Source organism: Halichoeres trimaculatus, unplaced genomic scaffold, assembly GCF_033239565.1.
Source record: "Halichoeres trimaculatus isolate MK-OKI-2021-1 unplaced genomic scaffold, fHalTri1.1 fHalTri1_scaffold_18, whole genome shotgun sequence".
Taxonomy (NCBI): Eukaryota; Metazoa; Chordata; class Actinopteri; order Labriformes; family Labridae; genus Halichoeres; species Halichoeres trimaculatus.
This window is the reverse complement of record NW_027437196.1, coordinates 27,489,921-27,496,949: the sequence shown is the minus strand read 5'-3', so window position 1 is coordinate 27,496,949 and position 7,029 is coordinate 27,489,921.

The window sequence follows — 7,029 nt, the reverse complement described above, 5'->3', positions numbered from 1 at the left end:
TCTTAGAGTGAATATTATTATTTATTACTGTACTCTATGGACTGAAACTGACAACATAGTGTTGTTAGAAATTGCACCATTTATTTTTCGAAGTATAATCCAGTTCTGATTGAAAAGCCTTTATGATTTGGGAAGATCGTTTCCTCTGAGCGACCATGAATAAACCAACCTGTGTCAGTGGTGAGTACTCAGTACACTGACAGGTGAGACAGTTATTCAGGAATGAGTCAAACTGACTGAGATCACTCTGTTTTATTTGCTATTTTTTGCTATCCTGACACATAAATCCCAGCTGCTCAGTTTCTGGCCTTGGAGTGTTTCAAAATAAGTTTGAGCATATTATCCTCCCAGTGTTTGCTCGGCCTGACCGGGTTCTCCTTCCCGTAGAGCAGGGATCTCAAACCTGGGCCATGGAGGGCCAAGAGACTTCAGGCTTTCTTTCCAACCAAAAACTCCACAAGCTGATTTCACTGATTAGTCCCTGCTCTCCGCTTGAAGGTGAGGCAATCATCGAAATCAGCTGGTGGAGTTTTTGGTCGGATAGAAAAGCTGCAGCCTCTTGGCCCTCCATGAGTTTGAGATCACTGCCATAGAAGGATCTGAGAGGATTCCCAGCCAGGAGCTGGCAGGGTAAGGAATAATGGAGTTAAAAGTATTAGCGTGCTAACCCTGTTACTGTTTCCATTACCATTATCATTATCATTATCTAATTAATTACAATTTTAAACGTAACGCTGTTACCATTACCGTCAATGAAATGTGATGCGTTACTATGTATCTGACCTGACTCGTTCAGGAGCTGCAGATAAAATGTGATTGTCGTTCTTTGGTGAGTGGAGAAAGCAGGCAGACACATAAATAATGAATTTATTTTTTTATTTTTTTTTAACAAAGAGCTGATGCTACCTGTTTGTGTCTGTGTAACCTGCAGTCAGAGAGGATCTCCTGCAGCGTCTGTGGATCAAACCAACTCCAGGGAGAGGAGTGGGTGCTTTTAGAGGTTTGGATGTAAGGTACAAGGAGCCGACTTGATATGGCTTGAAAAAATATTAGGGATGACAGGACCAGACTTAGAAAAAAGGGGTTAATCTGGAGAAATTACAAGTCGGAAGTGGAGCAAGAGGCAGAGTTAAAAAGCAGGAGAATCCCTTCTTGATCAGGAGTGTTGGCAGGTCTATCTGACCTGGCTCGCTTATCCAGACCCAGGACATTTTCAGGAAGGAAGTGAACAGACACCACTTAAACCTCATAGATGTTAAAGGCAAGAACAGACGTGAACATTATGTCCAAGAGAGAAACCTGCTCAAAAACGGAATTCTTTTGCAAATTGAAGGTTTTTCAAAAAAGTAATGCAAGACCTACTTTCCATGGTAATTAATTACATTTATGAGGGAGTAATTCAGTTACTAATTCAATTACTTTTTTTGGGAAAGTAACAAGTAACTATAACTAAATATGTATTTTTTTATATATACCATGACTGCCTCCAAGCAGTCATGTGTGCTCCTGTCAAGGTTATAATAGTTAACTAAAACAAAACTAAAAACTAAAACTAAAATTTAAAATACATTGCAGTTAACTCAATCTAATTAAAACTAAAAAAGAAAACAAAAACGATAAGTAAACTAAAACTTTATCTCGTGTTCACAAAACTAACTGAAACTAACTAAAATGATAGACAAAATGTCCTTAGTTATAGTTTCTGACAATGTTAATAGCTTTTAGGATTTAAATTAATCCGACACATTTTCCCAACCAACTTTACAACAGTTTTCTGCAGTTGTCAGTGCCTTACGGCACCATCATAGCGACGTACTGGGACGTGCTTGTTTACCCCACTGACTGGCTGTGCACTGTGTTGTGACAAAACATAGTGGAGCAATGAATCAGAGCATCTGTAATAGTTTAATTTCATGTGACTCTGACTTTAATGTGACAGAGTCAAAGTTTCTGGTTATTAAAGCTCATATTATATTATTTTATATAATTTATGTTTTTATTATTTTTATGTAATTTATGTTTTTATTATTTTTATATCATTTATGTTTATATTATTTTGTGTAATTAATATTTATATTTTTATATTAAGTTTATATTATTTTCTTGTGTGTAAGGCAGCAGCCAACAGTTCAGTATCAGCATTGACTGAGCAGAGAGCACTATGTTGGACTGGAAAATAAACAGTATTATAAAATATTTACTCTGACCTTTTTGAATCTTGCACCTGGTTAATAAGGTATGAAAAAACTAAAACTAAACTGAAACTAAACTAAAACTGAGACTTGTTGCAAAAATCAAAACTAAATAAAAACTAGAATGCCCGCTCTAAAACAAATTAAAACTAAACTGTAATGGAAAATAAAATGTTAAAACTAACTATAACTACACTATTATGACAAATTCAAAACTATTATAACCTTTGCTCCTGTTAAATAAAGTGTGTGTTAATGTATTTAATGTTAAGGTCTTTTTGATTTCTTTGATAAACTTTATTTTTCAGGCATTTTCTCTCTTTTATTTTAGCTTTAAATAAAAACTTAGATTTAGGCTTCATGTGTAACTGAAACAAACCTCACTGCACCGCTTGGTGGAAATAGGGCTTGAGGGCCACGGACCACGGCCCTGATTTTCAGATGACCAAAGCCAGCAGAAGGATTTAGACCTGAGGTTATTGAGACTTTTTTTTTTTTCAATTATGTCAGAGGTGCCGTAGATGGTAAACAGCCCAGAGCTGTAGAAGACAGTTAGATGTTTGACAAAATAAAGATGCTATGAGGAGGATTTGTTTTAATGGGACTGCTTCACCACCTTTTGTCCTAACCCAACTTTTTACTGGATACAACGTGACAAATTAAGGTATTTATCAGTACAATTACATTGGGCTGTTGTCAGAAGCATGACAACAAGCAAACGGTTTAAGTTTGTACTGTACATCAGTAGCCGTATATATGTTGCTCTACTAGCATCCCGGCGCTACAACGTGTCTGTAGGCTAATGTGGCAAAAAGCAAACTGTCAGTCTAGTAGTTTAGTTGCTGTCCACATGTAATGCTGACAGCCCAATGCTCTAAGACATGTCTGCAACGTGTAATGTTAGTAAATCCTGGTCATGTCCTGCCAGTCATCTACCAATCAGAGCTAACACAACCTCACTCTTCATTTTATTGATAGACTCTCAAGTTTAAACAGACCACTGCAGAATAACTGCTGACTGTGGGTTGGAATGGACATTAAATTATAACCACTACATTATTCACAATTAGTTTAGCCTCTGTGTTAGCCTTTAGCTTGTGTCTTAGCTAAGATAGTGCACGAGCTAAAGGCTATAGCCTTATCTCGTGCACTATCACCCTCCCTTTTCTCTTTCTTCTGCTTTTCCGTCCTTTTTTTGTCTGACAGTTAGGCTCCAGTGTCCACCATCACTACAAAATTAATCACAGAAATAGTTTTCATCAGAGAAAAACAAAGATCTCTTGTCTCAAGAAGTAGGATTTCAAAATAACCCGTAACTTGGTGCTAATAAACTTATTTTAAAGTGTGGGTTAGGATCAGACATATATCTAGAGGGAGACTTTTTCGAGATCACTTAGAAACTCCTCACAGCTCCTTTAACAAATAAATATAAGGAATAAAGATTCCCACAGAAGCCAAAGAAAGCTTTCCTCCCTTCATCTTTCCGTGGTGGTTGCTGACTGCAGGGAGAGTGAGGAAAACATTAGCAGCCATCTCGACTGGAGCATGATGTTCACGCAGAGATGATGATCTCTCTTTTCCTCTGTTCATTCACTCTTTTTTGGAATGAATCATTATTCATTCAATCCCCACGCTCTGCCAGCTTGAATCACTAGATCAGAGATCCATTCTCATATCAGATGATGTCAGCTGAACCGGCTCCACGAACAGCTGAGTCACCCTGTTCGCTGATGAAGACCGTGAGATGGGTGGAGGTGAGTTTCAAAAAACTGCTTTGCTGTTAACTTGTGTGCGTATTTATGCATGATGTGGGTGTTCATTTTCTCTGCGTGCAGGGTGGAGGAGGTGAGTGAGGGGGTGAGAGGCATGAAGCTTTAGCTGCTTTAGAATATGATACGTGAGATTCTGTCCTATCTGTGCCCGGTGATGATCATTCTGTTCATAAATTAGTCAGATTATTGGAATGACTGAAGGAATCAGTGTAAGATAATTAATGTGCAACCACACAGGCTACACAAAACCAAAGTGACACATCCATCATTTAGAAATCATTTCCTCGGTGAGCTGCAGATGGGAGTTACATAAGACCCTTATTACACCCTGACCCTCTGGACTTGCTTTAAACAGGGGAACAATAACAGGTATATCTCATGTATTGACTTTCAATTTCTCAGACCTAGTATATTAGGCTGTAATTATGAGCTCACTGCATCAATGCACTAATGATTAATTATACTGATTCCACTGCATCATTTTTAAGGGAAATAATTGGATTGAGATTGGCTTCAGCACCAAGCAATATAAGATGCTTTGATCTAAACTAATTACCATTATTTTAACATTATTTTAATATTTTCCTAACAAGCTCATCAGAAACTCTATCATCAGGGTGTTTTCTCAGCGCAGATGTAATTTTATCAGGCAAACAGAAGAAAACAGATGAGGAGAAATGGCTAAGAGGCTGGACTAAAGTCAGACCAGAGACTCTTAAACCAGCACTGCTGATATAAAAGCTTCTCCACTGGCTCTGTGTACGTTGTTACTGTGTCCCACATGAACCCCCTGCTCTTTCATTCACCACACAGCTCCACTCAGCGTGACCAACAGCTTACACTCTGTCATTTTCATATTGGAAATGATTACAATGGATGTTGATGGAGGTGTCCCTGCATGTACAGCAGACCCTTGCATTACTCATGACCCCATGTCATTTTCTGACGGATGTGGTAGAAATGAATATAATGTTGTATTTGAAAGCTATTAAAATGGAGGTCTTGAGCGATATTAACCCTGGTATTTGAACGTGTCATCCTAGGTGACATTTGAGCAGTAAATTACAGGCTATATGCTGTTAAACAAAACACTCACAGATGAAGGTTATCACTTGAACTCGTCATTAAAGCAAAATCTACTCTCAGCAAAGCTCTGGAAATCAAAAGTATCACATCAAGGCGTTTCCACCAAGCAGACCTGTTCGGTTTAGTACGGTTTGGTACAGTTAAGCCTGGTCCCGTTTGCTTTTCCACAGTAAAACTGTGCCCTCTCATGGTAAGCTGGATGCCAAAAGCTGCAGCTGATAAACAATAGAGGGACGCCGTAGCAGCTCAACACAGTTTACCCCCGAAGAAGAAAACCGCCAGTGACGATTCTTTCGACCAATCAATGGTCTGCAGTGTGTTGCTCCACCTTCCAAGAGCGGATCGGTTCAGTGTGGCACCCATACGAAAGGGCCCCAAAACTTGGCACGGCTCATCTCGGTTATTTGGGGATCAGTCCCGGGATAAGTCGATGGAAACGCCGTAAAATGTATGCTGCACTGAGATGAACCGAACCGGTCTGCTTGGTGGAAACGTGGGTTTAGACCTGACTAAACTACATTCTGTCAGTAGTTGTTTTTCCATTACACATAGAGTTGCACAAAACCTAAGTATCCCAATAAAAAATGGTAATGGAACTTGCAGAATTTCACATAACCTTTCAAATTTAGATAAAAGTTTTTACGCTCTCATGAGGTGGTTTCTCAGAAGTTTCAACATTGAAGTGTATCACAAAGGTGCAATGAAAATACATTTCTCACAAAAACAGTCACTGGATGTAAATAACGGACACAGCTGACAGTGGCCAGTGAATAAAAACACAAATATTTTCCAGTCAGCATCGTCATCGTTGCAGCGCCCAGACAGATGTTACAATATTTGAACCCCATCTGCCTTTGTCTCTTGACCACATTAGTAAACCACATCAGTAGACAACCGAGAGGCCGTGTCAGTGGGACTCTGTCTTAGACCCTGCTGTGCTCAGCACGCTCGCCTGTTGGAGTCGAGGTTGATCTTAAAATTTGCAGATCTTTCTGTGCTTGTAAGCCTTTTGCAGGATCATGAGGATGGACATGGTCCTGTCTTTGACAGTTTTGTGAGATGATGCAAGGATTCTTAACGAACTTAACATGTCTAAACGAAAGACATGGTTATTGCTTCTGCAAAAATCCACCTATGGCAGCTCAAACTTTTGTTAAAGGTAAAGCTGTTGAAATAGTCAGGCAGTACAAATTTTCAAGACGGAATTACACACGACGTGTCTGTGGGGTCGTGTTCAAACAAATGACGTCATTTTTGCACCTACGCCTCCTTGCGCAGTCCTTTTCACACAAAAAATTTCCGTGCCGTGTACACTAGAAAATTTCTGACCTGCCAGATGGAGACGTGCGGACAAGATGGTAGAAGAACAGGATCTCCTAGTGGTCGGAGTGCAGAAATACAGGCATCTGTATGACTCTTCTCACAGAGATTACTGTGATAACCGTGTGGTAAATTAATGGCGTGAAACTGTGGCCACTCTTGGCAGAGAAGAGGAATTGGTTTGAAGAACCTGGAAAAATATCTGGGAAAAATATATAAATGTGTTGTAAACAAAGGCAAACTTCTTTGACTCTCATTTAGTACTCTAGATAAGATAAGATAAGATAAGATAAGATAAGATAAGATAAGATCTTTATTGTCTCCCATGGGAGAAATTTGTCGTGGACGCGAGGGCCCAGGCGACACTCACACTTCAGTGTACGTTTGTGATACACCGCCCCCTGCAGTTTGGGAATGGACACCAATGGGCGCTGTGCAGGGTGTTAAAGCATAAAAGCCTCACGTTCTGTCACATGGATCTCATGCGCCTCATTTCTGTGCGTCACATTTGCACAGAAAGCATAACACAGCCTTAAGGGAACCATCTTTGATGACAAACTGAATTCTGAGTCCAACTCGGATGCATTTATCAGAAAGGCAAAGCAGAGGTTGTTTTATCTGAGGAAACTGAGTTTTAAGCTTCTTAAAATATTTTATTC